Below are 15,256 nucleotides of genomic sequence, written 5' to 3'. Positions count from 1 at the left end.
ATTTATCATATTGAGAAAAATTATTTTCATAAACTCACGAAAATATCAATTACACTTCCTTCCTGATCTCTTAGCCTTTACGATCGTACTATGATTAACCCCATAATCAGGCTTGAGAGAGACTAGCTTTTGAAGGATAATATGATAAATGATTAACCCCGACTATCTGGGCTCAAGAGCAACTAGCCCTAAACATAAGTTGCTAGCAATCAATTATGATAGGTTAGGCCTGAGAGCAACTAGGTCTGAACACAAGTTGCCGACGATCAAATCAAGCTGACTAGGCCTAAATTATCATCAAACTAGACGGTAAATATTAGTTCTATTCTAAATTGACTTTCAATTACATGGTGAGCATAGTACTTTCAAATGTCCATGCATTTTCAAAGAGGTTTTACCATCTCATTCCAAACATTCTCATCAATCAAATCAATCATCATACTCATGGTTATACTTAAGTAACACATTACATGCTTGATCCATATTTTGAAATTAAATCTTGTACAGGGGTAAATCAAGCATAATAATATATATTTTCAAATATTTTTTAAGCAACTCTATGTAAGGTATAATCCCAAGAACTGCTATCCTTTTAAATTATAGATATACACTCCAAGCTAGGGTAAAGCATGTTGATCAAAATATCAATAAATTTTCTAAAATTTATATAAATACATGAAAAATAGTAGGGTGATAGAGGCACTTATAAATCTAAGTCAACAAGATTTGGAAATCCTTCACAAAAAGATTATTCACAGCTTAAATTAAATACATAAGAAAATATTATACCTTCTTTCTCAATCCTAATTAGTTCGAGTTGGAGGAGACCGACTTCAGCTCCTAAGCAACTCTACCAGATGTGGGCAAACCCTAGCCTCCTCTTCTATATAATTCTACTCCCTTTGGTTCACCACCTTGTAGAGCACCTTCCTCTTTCTTCTCTTTAGTTTCCTTCACCATGCTACAGCCTTCCCTCGCTATCCTCCAAACCTCACCAAAGATGAGGTAATCATTGCCTCTGCCCTATCTATTATTCTCTCCCCACCTATCCTGTCGAGAACCATCACCACTATCGATAACCTGTCGAAAAGCTACCAAATTCTACAGCTGCATTCTCTATGCTTCATGATAGCTAGCTCTTTTCTTTGTTTCAAAACTTGGTATTTATTGTCAAGCTCTCTCTTTCCTCTCCAATTATCTCTTTTCGATGCTCTACAGTTGATATTTGAGTTTCAGTTGTAGGCGAGCGAGCCAAGGTTCGATCCAAAATTGATCCACCTTCATCTCCCTTGTTGTTGGATCAAGCCACCCTCTTCTTCTTTTCTTTCCTTCTGGTTGCTTGCTGCTACCATTGCTTGTCGCCAATCCTCCATCTATATGAATGGCAATGGATCGAATATGGGTCGGATCAATCAATATCCATATATATCCTATAATTAAAAATTCTATGCCCATACCCGTCCTATACTTATCTCGGATCGGATCGGATTGGATAAGAAACTCATCATATAAATATTATAAAATAGTTAAAATTTTGAAAGAGGGATTTATATTAAGATTATATCAGTCAAGTTCATGTCGGGGCATTAGCCATTATCCGTACCCAATCTGAACTTATTTTGGATATTTTTTTTTGAACTTATATTCATCCCATGTTCTAATCAAATCGGATAAAATCTGCCTCATTTAGATCAAATCAGATCAATCGGATATCCAATGGCTCGGCTAAAATTATCATCTCTTTCCATCTATTACCTATCAATGCTACCACCAAATTACCACTACCTTCCCTCTTCCGCTCCTCTTTTTTGAGAAAGACTTTCATGAAAGCCCCCTCTCTTCTTGTCTGTTTCTCAATGTCTCCCACAACCTCTCTAATTTCTCTCCTTCCCACTCTCTCTGTCTCTCTCTTTCAAGTTCTCTCTCTCTCTCACTCTCTCTCCCTATTTTGTCTTTAGCCCTGATGGGACACCCACATACCTTGAATCCCTTTCTCTCTCTCTCTATCTTTCCCTCTTCTTTTTATTTTTCTCTGTCATGGTTGAAGGCTGACAGTGTCCATTGCTTTGGTCAAGGTCTTCAACCTTAGTGAATTGTCTGGCGTAGAGGAAAGTCACAGGTCTAGCATAACCACTAAGAACACTTTCCCTAGATTTTCATTTTGGATTAAATCACTTGTTAGGCTTCTTTTTTGGCATTAAGGGATGGATGAATCCCTTGATGCTAGAGCTAGATTAGGCTAGGTGTGCCTAGATCTTGGCACCAATATCCAGAGATAGAGTCAGATTTACAAATCTAGGGCCACCACCCCAGATTTAGGAAGATCCTTAAACAAAGCTCCTGCTTGGGCTAGGCCAATTCAACACAAAGCCGGGCCAATGGGCTTGACCAATTCAAGAATAGTGGCACTACCTCAAAACTTGATTCTCTTTGTCTACATCTTTACTAGTTGCTCTTCATAAGAGATTTTCTCTAAGCTCAAGGAGTTTGAACTTCACCAGGAGGCTAGGATCTAATAAAATATAGAGAAATGAAATACATCATAGACCTTAATAAGTGTTGGTGGTAGAGCCAAATGAGAGCCGACTTTATCCAAAATTTAAAAAGGTCCCACATATATATCTGAGACTCAATTTGCCTTGGACCCTAAATTTCATCACACTCTGGTAGGATATATTTTAGGAAATATTTGATCTCCCACCTAGAACTCTAAATTTCTTTTTCAGCATAACTTTTCTATTGGTTTTGAGATGTAAGGAGTTACTTTTAGATGAACTGAATCTTCTCCACTATTTGTTGAACAATATCAAACCCTAATACCTTCCTTTGACCCACATTGTAGGTTACCTATACCTCCCTTAACTTGGACTCTCTTCAAACACATCTCTGATCTGGGATGGGTTGGTTCAACTCAAGACTGTCTAGGCCTCACATAACAACCATAGTATGATCTGGTTGAATATAGATTCATATGCCTAGTGGCTTTATTTGGAACTTGCATCATACATATATGGTTTTATAGTCTATTGGGCATAACGATCCATTCAATTGAAGAGCTGTTTGGATGCCTTGTTAAGGAAATTATTAGGCAAATTAGTGAGAGCCTTCATAAATGATAATTGAGCTGTCTTCATTGGTGTTGATACTCTACCACTTATTTATACTACAATCTTTAATAGACAGACACCTCAATATGTCTATTTTTGCTTCTTTTTTTTTGTTTACAGAAGAATATGTCTACTTTTGCTTAAAAGACAAAACAACAATGACAAACCAAAAAGGGTGCATAGGCTAAATGTGAAGTGTATTTGTCTCATAAATATTGTGGCTATTCAATATTTACTATTATATAGGATAGAGCAATCCATGCTTTCCCTCACATGAGTTATGCATGCCCCAACTCTAATTTAGAATAAAATGATTTGTCTAGCTGATATGGTATCAAAGAGAATATAATACAAATGTAACTGTGGCAACCCGACCCATCCAAGCTTTATAATATAGTAGGCGTGGTCCACTTGACCAGCCTGGTAAGTATAAGTGGCCCATAATAGAAACAATAATAAAAAAAAAAAGAACAAAGAAAAAATTGTTAGCACGTCCCATGCACATGCTATCTGGGAGGGGGAATTGGTTGACTCACATCGGGAGTCTTCTTCTTCTCGAAATCCCAATGAAAGATAAAGCTGGAGAGGAGTTGGACTCCTCCCCTCTGGCCTTATTTAAAGGAGATCAAGCCCCTTTCAAACACTAGCAACGATCAACCGCTAGCCATCACCCGAAGGGATTCATCTTCTCTTGTGCTTCCAACTATTCTTCATCGAGCTCGTCGGAATTAGGGGTCGACCATCCTAAAAAATCAAATAAGATGTTGAAAACCTTTGATTAACCTTCTCTTTCCTCTTCTATAGTTGTTGGATCCTGGTTCTGACCGGCCATCATCGAAAGTTTTGGACAAGAATAAAAGGCCCTTATTTTCCTTATTTTTTCATGAGTTTTTTTTTATTTTTTCAACGATGGTAGTCATCACTGGTTGTCAATCTAGGAATTCCCGATTGTGCCACCATGGCCAGCATCCCCAACGATAGCCATTGCCGGCCTTGAGACCCTTTGTTCCAAGAAAGAAAGGGGAAGGAAATAAGTCCCCTATTTCACCAAAGAAGAGAAAAAACAAGAAAGAAAGAAAGAAAAGAAAAGAAAAATAAAAAAGAAGAGAGAGTTTCTCTCTCTCTTTCCTCTCTCCCCCTTCCCTCTCTCTTCACTTGCTTTTCTTAGTTTCTCTCTCCACTTCCTCTCTATACAAGATTTTCTCTCTCTATATTGTTTCTCTTTTCACTGTTTGTCTAGAATTGTTTGTTCTAATAAAGGTCTTCTTTCAATAATTCTGATCTGATCCTAAGAAAAGAGTCCTTATCCATAGTCATCGAATAGCATGCCGGCACCCACCTCGCCAGACCAAGCACTAAATTTGTTCATCTATGATTTTCAGAACCATCTGTTCCCTAATGCAAACATGATTGAATAACATTAGTGTGGTTAAATTAACTGAGATGTCTGTTACTTTCACTTAACTAGCCTTGTGATGGCATTGAAACTTAGGATATTTATGTTAAAAATAATCATGATTAAATTTTCATAAGGATATGATTTTTGGATCTTAGATTCTAAAGGAGAATCTCTGGATTCATTGAATTTGTCGACTCATCATTTCTGAAAGATAAGTAATGATTCAAATTCTCTAGATTTTTCATTTATATAATATTATTTTAAATATTAAATAAATTATTAATTGATTTCTATGTGATTGGACTAGCACTATAATTATTTATTGATTTGAAATCATATGCATATTTTGATTAGATTGTAGAACATATGTTATCATGTAAAAAAAAATTAAGACGTATCGAATTTGTACTCTCAGCCTGACTATATTTTAAATTCTACCAATCGAGAGATATGCATTAGCACTCTAACTATTACCGAGCTCATGATTCTATTTTTGGCCTGACCACATGGTATAAGTATGATATTTTGATCTGATCATAGGATATAAATATCATATTCAAGCCTAGCAATAGGGTATAAGTACGGTATTTTTGTCTCACCATAGGATATAGGTGTGGCATTCTAGCCTCATCACAAGGTATAAGTGTAATCCTAGGTAAAGACTGATGAGCTAAATAGAATTTATTTTGAATCAAATTATTGAATATGATTGATTTCAAATTAGATTTATGATCATATATATGAATATTTGAAAGATATCAAAATGACTGGATTTGTGTTTTGAAAATAATTTTGATTATGTCTATACATTGATTAATGATAAATTATATTTTGATTATCATATCTTATATTATCATATGAATTATCAAGTTAAGATAGTCATTACTTACTGGGCTATCTAGCTTATTATTCCATATCTTATATTTTTATAAATTTTTGAAAATCAAGATGGTATGAAAATATGATGTGGGGAGAGTGATTAAAAGTAGAACTTCAATATTTTTATTTTATATTAGAAATTTCATTGAAGTTTGATGTATGATTCTTGAATATTATTGAATTTCGTGAGAGATTAAAATCAATTTTAGTTAGTTAAATTTTGGACTTAATTTATTGATTATTTATTCCATTATTGCTTTGTGATATGGCAAAGAAATACCTCACATGCTCGTATAGAGAGTTCTCCATGAGTATGTATTGTTGCCATGACTTTTAGCTCACAATCTTAGATTAGGAGAATGATAATTTAAAAGATATCAGAGCATAAGTGAATGAATTATGACACAAAATCAAAAATAAGTGTAGGTGGATAGATACTAGAAATATTAGGATAATAATTTTTGTTGATTGTGATATAACTTAGAACTCTAGATTTAACATAAGTGTATTGGTGGATTTGAAGCAGCGTATGCAATGAAAGTGTAGTGGTCTAAATTATTTTTAAGTTGATCAGAATGATAAATTGATTTGAAAGATATCATAATGAAAGACTCAATCATGAAAATAAAGAATGACTATGACTCCAAGAAATAGCCTTAAATTTTTGAAGACTTTGATAAGAAATTTTTTTTTGATGAAGTCTCTTTTTAGGGGGAAGAATATGATAATCTGACTCCATCCATATTTTATAATAGACTGAGCCTGGTCCACTTGGTCGGCGCAATGAGTATAAGTGGCCCTAACATTGACAAACAAAAAAATGGAAAGAAAATTGCTGGCACGTGCCATGTATGTGCCAGGTTGGAGAGGGAATTGGACTCCCATGGGGAGTCTTCTTCCTTCGAAAATCTTGATGGAAGATAAAGCTAGGGACAAGTTAGACTCCTCCCCTCTGGCCTTATTTAAAGGGGATCAAGTCCTCCATCAAATGCTAGCAATGTCCGCTGCCAGCAATCACCCTAAGGGATTCATCTTCCCTTCTTTTGGGTACTCTTCATGGAGCTTGCCAAAATCGGGGCCTAACCAACACTAAAAAGTTAGGTAAGATGTTAAAAACCTTTGATTAACCTTTTCTTCCTCTTGCATAGCTATTGGATCTTAGTTTTCGACCGGTTATCACCAAAATTTTTGGATGGGAGCGAAAAGCCTATGTTTTCCCTACTTTTGATGAGTTTTTATGATTTTTTTTGGCAACAGTAGTTGTCACTGGCTGTCGATCTAGGGACTCCTAGCTATGCCATCACGGCCTGCATCACTAGCAACAGCCACTACTGACCTTGAGCCTGTCTATTCTAGGAAAGAGAGGAGAAGTAAATCCCATGTTTCACTACAGAAAAAAGAACAGAAAGAAAGAATGAAAGAAAGAAAGAAGAAAAGAAAATGAAAATAAGAAACTTCTCTCTCTACCTTCCCTCTCTCTTCACTTGTTTTTCTTAGTTTCTCTCTCCACTTTTTCTATCTAGTTTTTCTCTCTATAAAATTTTCTCTTTCTAGATTATTTCTTTCTCCACTATTTGTTCCAATAAATATTTTCCTTCAATAATTTTGATCTATCCTAGTGAAAAGAATCCTGATTTATGATCATCGAATGGCATGCCGGCATCCATCCTAGTTAGATCACCCATAATTCTAGAAACCATTTGTATCATAGCGCAAACATGATTAGATGATATCAATGTGGTCAAATCGATTGAAATGTCGGGAACTTGTGCTTGACTAGCCCATGACGGTATTGAAACCAAGGATGTTTATTCTAAAAATAATTATGATTAAATTTTAATAAGAGTAGGATTTTTGGATATTAGATTCTGAAGAAGAATCTCCAGATTGATTGAATTTATCAATTCATTATTTTTGCAAAAATAAATAATGACTCATCTTCTCTAGATTTTTATTTATATAATATTATTTTGAATATCAAATAAATTATTAATTGATTTATATATGATTTATTTTGAATGAAAATTGATATGAAATTTTGAAGTAATATTTTTTGCAGTATTACTATAATTATTTACCAATTTGAAATCATGTATGCATTTGTTGATTGGATTATAGAATATATGTTATTTCTTGAAAAGAATTTTGATACATACTAAATTGGGACTCTCAACTTGACTATGTTTTGAACTTCACCAATTCAAGATTATGCATTTGCACTTTGACTATTACTGAACTTATTATTCTATTTTTGATGCAACTATAGGATATAAGTATGGTATTTTAGTCTATCCATAGGATATGAGTATGATATTTCAGTCTACCCATATAGTATAAGTATGATATTCTAGTCCAGCCATAAGATATAAGTATGATATTCTTATCTGTCCATAGGATATAAGTATGATATTCTGATCCAATCATTGGGTATAAGTGTAATATTCTGATCCCATTATATAATATAAGTATGGTCATAATTAAAGACTGAAGAATTGAAAGAATTTTATTTTGAATCAGATTATTAAGTATAATTGATTTTGAATCAAATTTATAATTATATATATGAATATTTGAAAGATATTGGTATTACTAGATTTATGTTTTGAAAATAAATTTGATTATATTTGTATAATGATTAATGATAAATTATATTTTGACTATCGCATCCTATATTATCACATGAATTATCTAGTTAAGAGTATTCATTGGCTCATTATTTCATATCTTACTATTTTTATAGATTCTTAAAAATTAAGAGGATACGAGAATATGACGCAGGAGAGTGATTAAAAAACAGAACTTTGATGTTTTTATTTTAGATTGAAAATTTTATTAAAATTTGATATGAGATTTTGAATATTGTTGAATTTTATAAGAGATTAAAGTTGATTTCAGTTAGTTAAACTTTAAATTTAATTTATTGATTATTTATTTCACTATTGCTTTATGATAGTGTAAAGAGATACCTTACATACTCATGGAGAGAGTTCTTTATGAGTATCGATAATTGTTACGACCTCTACTTTACTATTTCAGATCGAGAGTGTGATAGTAACACCAAAAAATAAATAATCCAACTTCAAATACCAACCCAACCCACTTGCATTATATTGCATTTGCCATATCCTTTTGAGGCCACACTAAGGAAATTCCCAAATATAATGAAGTAGCACATAAATCAAGCCTTGTGTTCCTTCCACAATTCCACTAGCAAAATTAGAAGCCTATGTCTCTCAGAAGATATTGTTAAGGCACATAAATATGATAATATAAGTAGCTTACAAACCCATATGATGCATGGGATGCGATTTAAAAATCATTTTAAAAATCATGTGTGCTCTTGTGGAGATAATTGGTGACTTTGCATTTTATCTCATAAGAGGACTTAACAGAAGGAATTACTACTAGACTACTGGATGGTTAGGAGAGCAAAACATTCTTAATGGATAAAGAATCTGGATCCAACTATTCTAAAACAGGTGTTGGTCATGTGGAAGTCACTGGTGGAGGCTTCTGTGGCAACAATTAATTAATGGTTGGATGAGGCTTGTAGAATTCTAGATTTGGTGGAAGCAGTAGATCATTCATGGACCTTGATGGGCATGGGTGAAGCTTTACCACCCGATATTTTAAGGAGTTCAAAGATGAGTTACTTCTTATGCAATCTTATATTTGAGGGTCCAGTTCGATGGAAAAAGTATTTAGCACAAACTTTTGGGAGAAGAACCAAAGAATACATCTTGGTTTGACCAAATTGCCTTTGCTTTTCTAATATAGTGGCAGTTTTGCATTAGGAGGAGTAGATCAATAGAAGAAGAAGCTTCTGAACCGAACCAAAGGCCAAATGAATTACAGCAAAATGGAAGTTAGCATCATTCAAATATGATTTAATACAGCTAGGGCATAGTTCAACATGGATGATGGTCCTAAGACCCTGGTACAGAGAGGTTCACTGTTGGGGAAAACATGAAAACATAATTAAACAAGGGTATACTTCAAAACAAAAAAAAAGATCCCATCTAATTGGTGGATCATTTAAACTTCGTGGACACTTTGTATTCAAGCATTAAACGCATCATACATCAAACATCTCGGCCCTTGGCAGAACTCCAATTGCATGCATCTGTGCTTTCTTTCAAGCAAATAACCATTGATATGATCATAATTACTAAAAATCTTGGACATCTAATGAAATCATGTGGCCATTTCTCTGACCAATCTTCCCGGATCCGGTAGAGAAATCATTAAAAAAATCAATTGAGATGGAGAAAGTGGAACTCACGAGGAGCTAGAGATTTGCATTCATTGGTGCTGATCCAGATTAATCCTCTCAATCTTCAGTATTCAACGGTGCTGGTTCAAGAGGACAGTAAGAGTTGGAGGAATCCAGCAGGCCAACGATCAAACATCCTTCCTCAAGCGAGTAGGAGGCAGGCGTTAGGCTTTACCGATCGACCAATTGTGGGCATGAGAAGATGGAGGATCACGTTAGGGAATGGGTGGCTGGGCCAGCCTCTGCGCGGCGGGGATCAGCGTCGCCAGCAACTCCGGCATGGAGGCAACGCCCAATTCTATTATCATCGCCACCGCGGCCTCCGCCTCGATCATGATCCCGATCTCCACCATTACTTTGACGGTCTTTCCTCCATCTTGAGGTAAGAATATCCCTAGCATCTTAGATTATAAGTCACTGGAAGCCATGCCTACGTACGGCAAGGTTCTCCCTCTCCCCTCCCACGTCCTCTCGTTTTCGCCGCCTCACCTCCTCTTGAGTAAGGCCTACTTTGGCTCCGGAGGTGGGAGATGCTTTGGGGCTCAGCCCGTTTTGAACGGACCCACCCTGCCATTCTCCCATCCCCCCTGCCAAACTCTGCCATCCTCCACCTCCTCTGTCGCCCCTTCCTCCCCTCCGCCGCCAAGCTCGCCTTCTTCTAAAGGGCTGCCTCCTCTCTCCCCTCCTCCCCCTCACCCGCTGTCTTCTCCACCCTCCTCGGCTCCCTCCCCCGAACCCACCTCACTGGAGACTGCCGGGACTGGGACGATGCGAAAGGGTGCACAGCGAATGGATGATTGAGGACAGGTACGGCTGAAAACGGGGCGGATAAACTCCGACCGTATCCACATCCACATTCGAATTAGTCCGGATTCGGACACACATTGTTTGGTCCGATCAGATCCGGATGCAGATCCGAATATTTAGCCTTAAAAATAATCAGATATGGATCCAGATCTAAATTTTTGATATTTTTTGAATATAAATCCGAATATCCGCATTGTGTTATAAGAATCCTATTCATCTTGTTTCGAATTTCCGCATCCATGAATCTGCATCCTTTTCTAAAATCCATCGACCGCGATCCTTGACTCTCTGACTCCCCATTCCTTTCCTATCACGATGCCTTCAAAGCTTTGAGAGGTGGCTAAGATTTCTTTTTTATTTCGCTATCATTGAAGATGAGATTTTTTACGAACAATTGTCCTTCCCGTTGGCATCCGATGATGAAAATCCTTTCTAATGGCATCTAAAGACAAGTAACAAGCATCCTTCATCCTTTTCAACTATGAATTTTCAATCAAGTTTTTATTGTTAGTTTTGCATATTAATTAATATTTAATAAAGAATATTATTTTTTTTTGCTTTGATTGGTTGCTTCCTTTCCAATCGTGAGTTTTCATCTTTCTTCCACTTTCAATTTTTATCTTTTTTTATTATGCTATTGCTGTGTATGGATTATAAATATAAATAATATTAGGAGTCCATTAAATATTTTTGATGTTAATGCCTTTAATTTTTTATGTATTTTCTCAGCTGCGCTGCAGGTTTCGCATGTTCGATTTTTGATAAATCACAAAAGCAATTTTTCGAATGTTGGTTAATTTATTGCCTATGTTGCTTAATTTTTAATGTAAAGATTTTTTTTTTAGTGAGCATGCAATATCTTTTACCATATGTTCAGCGGTGTCCGTTTTGGATCAAGACTCTAGCTAGATGTCTTATATACTCTCTATTTTTTTTTATTTTTTATTGTCCTATTTCAGTAATTCAATCATCATGTGAATCTATGTATTAAGCCCATATGTATTGCATAATCCTTTGTCTTGCACGGTGGTTGTCGGGCTCCATGCTTCATATCCTGGAGACATAACTCATAATCAAAATATGGTTCTGAGAGTTCAAGAACAATTTACTACTAGTCCTGAGCCTAAAGTTCTTCCTCCATGAAGTAGTGCCAGATTATTGATCAAAGCAACTTACTGGAAGGGAGGGACCAAGAAGCCTGCCATAAATCTTAATAGGTAATTTCAAGGAAGACAGGCCTATTGTGTAGAAATTTAGTAGGTCATTTCAAGGAAGCAGACCTATTTGTAGAAATTTTAATCTCATGCAAGCAGAATAGCAACCTTAGAGATTTCTGAAAAATTAGGTCGATAATTAGAGTGGAGATAAAGAGGTGAGAAGATACTGTTTGGTATGTTAACTGCATTTGTCTCTGAGGCAAATTATGAGCCAAACTGAAACATGATTCGGTGTCTACTTTGAATACGGCTATAAATTATTCTTTTTAAATATCAGAGTAACCTTCGCAATTTGCTCTTCGCAAATTATTCTTATTCTTCCCTTCTAAAAGGCACTATATGGCGCATGATCAAATCATTATTACTACACAAAAGTGCTATACATACTTCTGAAGTAAGAATAAAATTACTCTGATATCATTTATCTTATAGAGATCATGCTACTTATTTGAATTATTTATTATTTAAATTTTTACTTTTAATATTGGAAGCCCTATATAGATCTAAAATAGTATTATAGTTTTTATATGATGAAGTTGAAACATAGAAGCTCCAGTGAGAAAGTAAGTATACATTTATCTTTTTTGAATGATTATTCTTTTGAAATATTGATGAATATTAATTAATATTTTTTATTTTTTTATTTATATTTAAGTACTTCTTTTACATGTATGGACAAACATACATTCATATTACCTATAGAGTGATGATGATCATTTGGATTCTTAATATAAGATAAATATTATCTTTATTTTTGAATATTTCAAATTTTTATGATATACTTTTTACTTTTAATGGAGCTTTTGATTGTATTATCTTTTTTGTATGTAATTATGATTATCTTAGATTCTTTATGATCATGTCATAATATCTGATTTTTTTTATTATGAAATTTTACTTAAAATTTAACTAATATCTAAAATAGTATCCGATTTATATCCATATCTGGATAAATAAATATAGATATATTTAATATCTGATTTGTATCCATATCCGTTTATAAAAAATACGGATATGTTTGGTATCCGATTCATATCCTTATCTGTTTATAATAAATATGGATACGCTTCATATCCGATTCATATCCGTATCCGTTTAGAACAAATATGGATCTTAATTTTGATATCCATTTAATATCTATATTCGTTGAAAAATATAGATACAAATATGGATATATCACTAACCGATCCGTATTCGATCCATTTTCAACCCCAAGGATAGGCACTATACATACATACATACATATATATATATATATACATACATATACATATATACATACATACACATACACACACATACATATATACATATACATATACATATATACACATATACATATATATATATATATATATATATATATATATATATATATATATATATATATATATATATATATATATATATGTATATATATATATATATGTATACATATATACACATATACGTATATATATACATACATATACATATATACATATATATATACATACACACACACACACATATATATATATATATGTACATATATATATACATATATACATATATATATACATACACACACACATATATATACATATACATATATATATATATATACATATATATATATATATATATATATGTATATGTACATATACATATATATATATATATATATATATATATATATATATATATGTATATGTACATGTATATATATATATATATATATATATATATATATATATATATATATATATATATATATATATATATATATATATATATATATATATATATATGTATATGTACATGTATATATATATATATATATATGTATATGTACATGTATATATATATATATATATATGTATATGTACATGTATATATATATATATATATGTATATGTACATGTATATATATATATATATATATGTATATGTACATGTATATATATATATATATATGTATATGTACATGTATATATATATATATATATATGTATATATATATATATATATATATGTACATGTATATATATATATATATATATATATATATATGTACATGTATATATATATATATATATATATATATATATATATATATATATATGTACATGTATATATATATATATATATATATATATATATATGTATATGTACATGTATATATATATATATATGTATATGTACATGTATATATACATACATACATATGTATATGTATATGTACATATGTATGTGTGTGTGTGTGTGTAGACATATATACATATATATATATATATACATATGTACATACATAGATATATATACATATGTACATATATATGTACATATATATGTACATATATATATATATGTACATATATATGTACATATATATATGTACATATATATGTACATATATATATATATGTACATATATATGTACATATATATATATGTACATATATATGTAATATATATATGTACATATATATATATATATGTAGGTATGTATACATACATACATACATGTACGTACGTACGTACATACATACATACATATACTACGTACATACATACATATACATACGTACATACATACACATACATACATACATATACATACATCTACATACATACATACAGATATATATATACATATATACATATACATACATCTACATACATACATACATACATACATACATACATACATATATATATATATATATATATATATAAAAGATATGAATACTTAAAGATCTTTTTGCTTCAAAATTTCCGTAAAATTTGTTGACACAACGTATACGTGCGAACACCTCAATATGATGGGAGCATGAGTAGCAAGGACTCTCGACATTAATGTCCTGCTGCAATTTAACTGACATAAAATCAAAAGGTATACCTTGTGCTTGAACATGCTGATGGTCTTGCCACTAAACTAAAAGGTCCATTCAATATTGCACTTCCAATTTCCTTCATGCTTCAGAACATGAACTTCCGCTTTGAGCTCTTACCTTGCTACGCTCAGCGATAGCTGAATAACCTTCTGGCAGTATACAACAAAGAAAATAGGGAACATAACTTACATCAATGCCATGCACAACACAATCAACACCAACGTTTTAAATGACAACTGGAGGGTGGAGTACAACACTACTCCAAGTGTCGTGACAGGATACGTTTAGAACTTGATCAGGATGGGATGGCATATCCACCCCCCGTTCCATAGAAAAACTAGGATGGTCCTGTCTCATGATATTTAAAATCTTGATCAGTATAATTGGTGGACAATACAGTGGGAAAACTAATTCTATTTAACAAATAACAGAGACAAAAAAGGACTGCCCAAAAATTTTTTGCTTTTTAAGCAATGCCAGCATTCTATTTATCTAATGGATTAAATGACCAAAAATTCTTACAAAATATAGTATGAAACAGCTTTTAATAGAAATGAATGTGCCAAGGTCGCATAGAAGGCCTGATACTTCAATTTTCATTGTCTAACAACTTATCACTGAATTTTATTCTATGAGATCTGAAATCTGAATATAACATAAGTTCTTTAAACCAGAATTTTACTCTGAGTGTTTTGTCA

Source organism: Elaeis guineensis, chromosome 4 (genome assembly GCF_000442705.2).
Source record: "Elaeis guineensis isolate ETL-2024a chromosome 4, EG11, whole genome shotgun sequence".
Lineage (NCBI taxonomy): Eukaryota > Viridiplantae > Streptophyta > Magnoliopsida > Arecales > Arecaceae > Elaeis > Elaeis guineensis.
Note: the sequence above shows the minus strand (reverse complement) of the source record.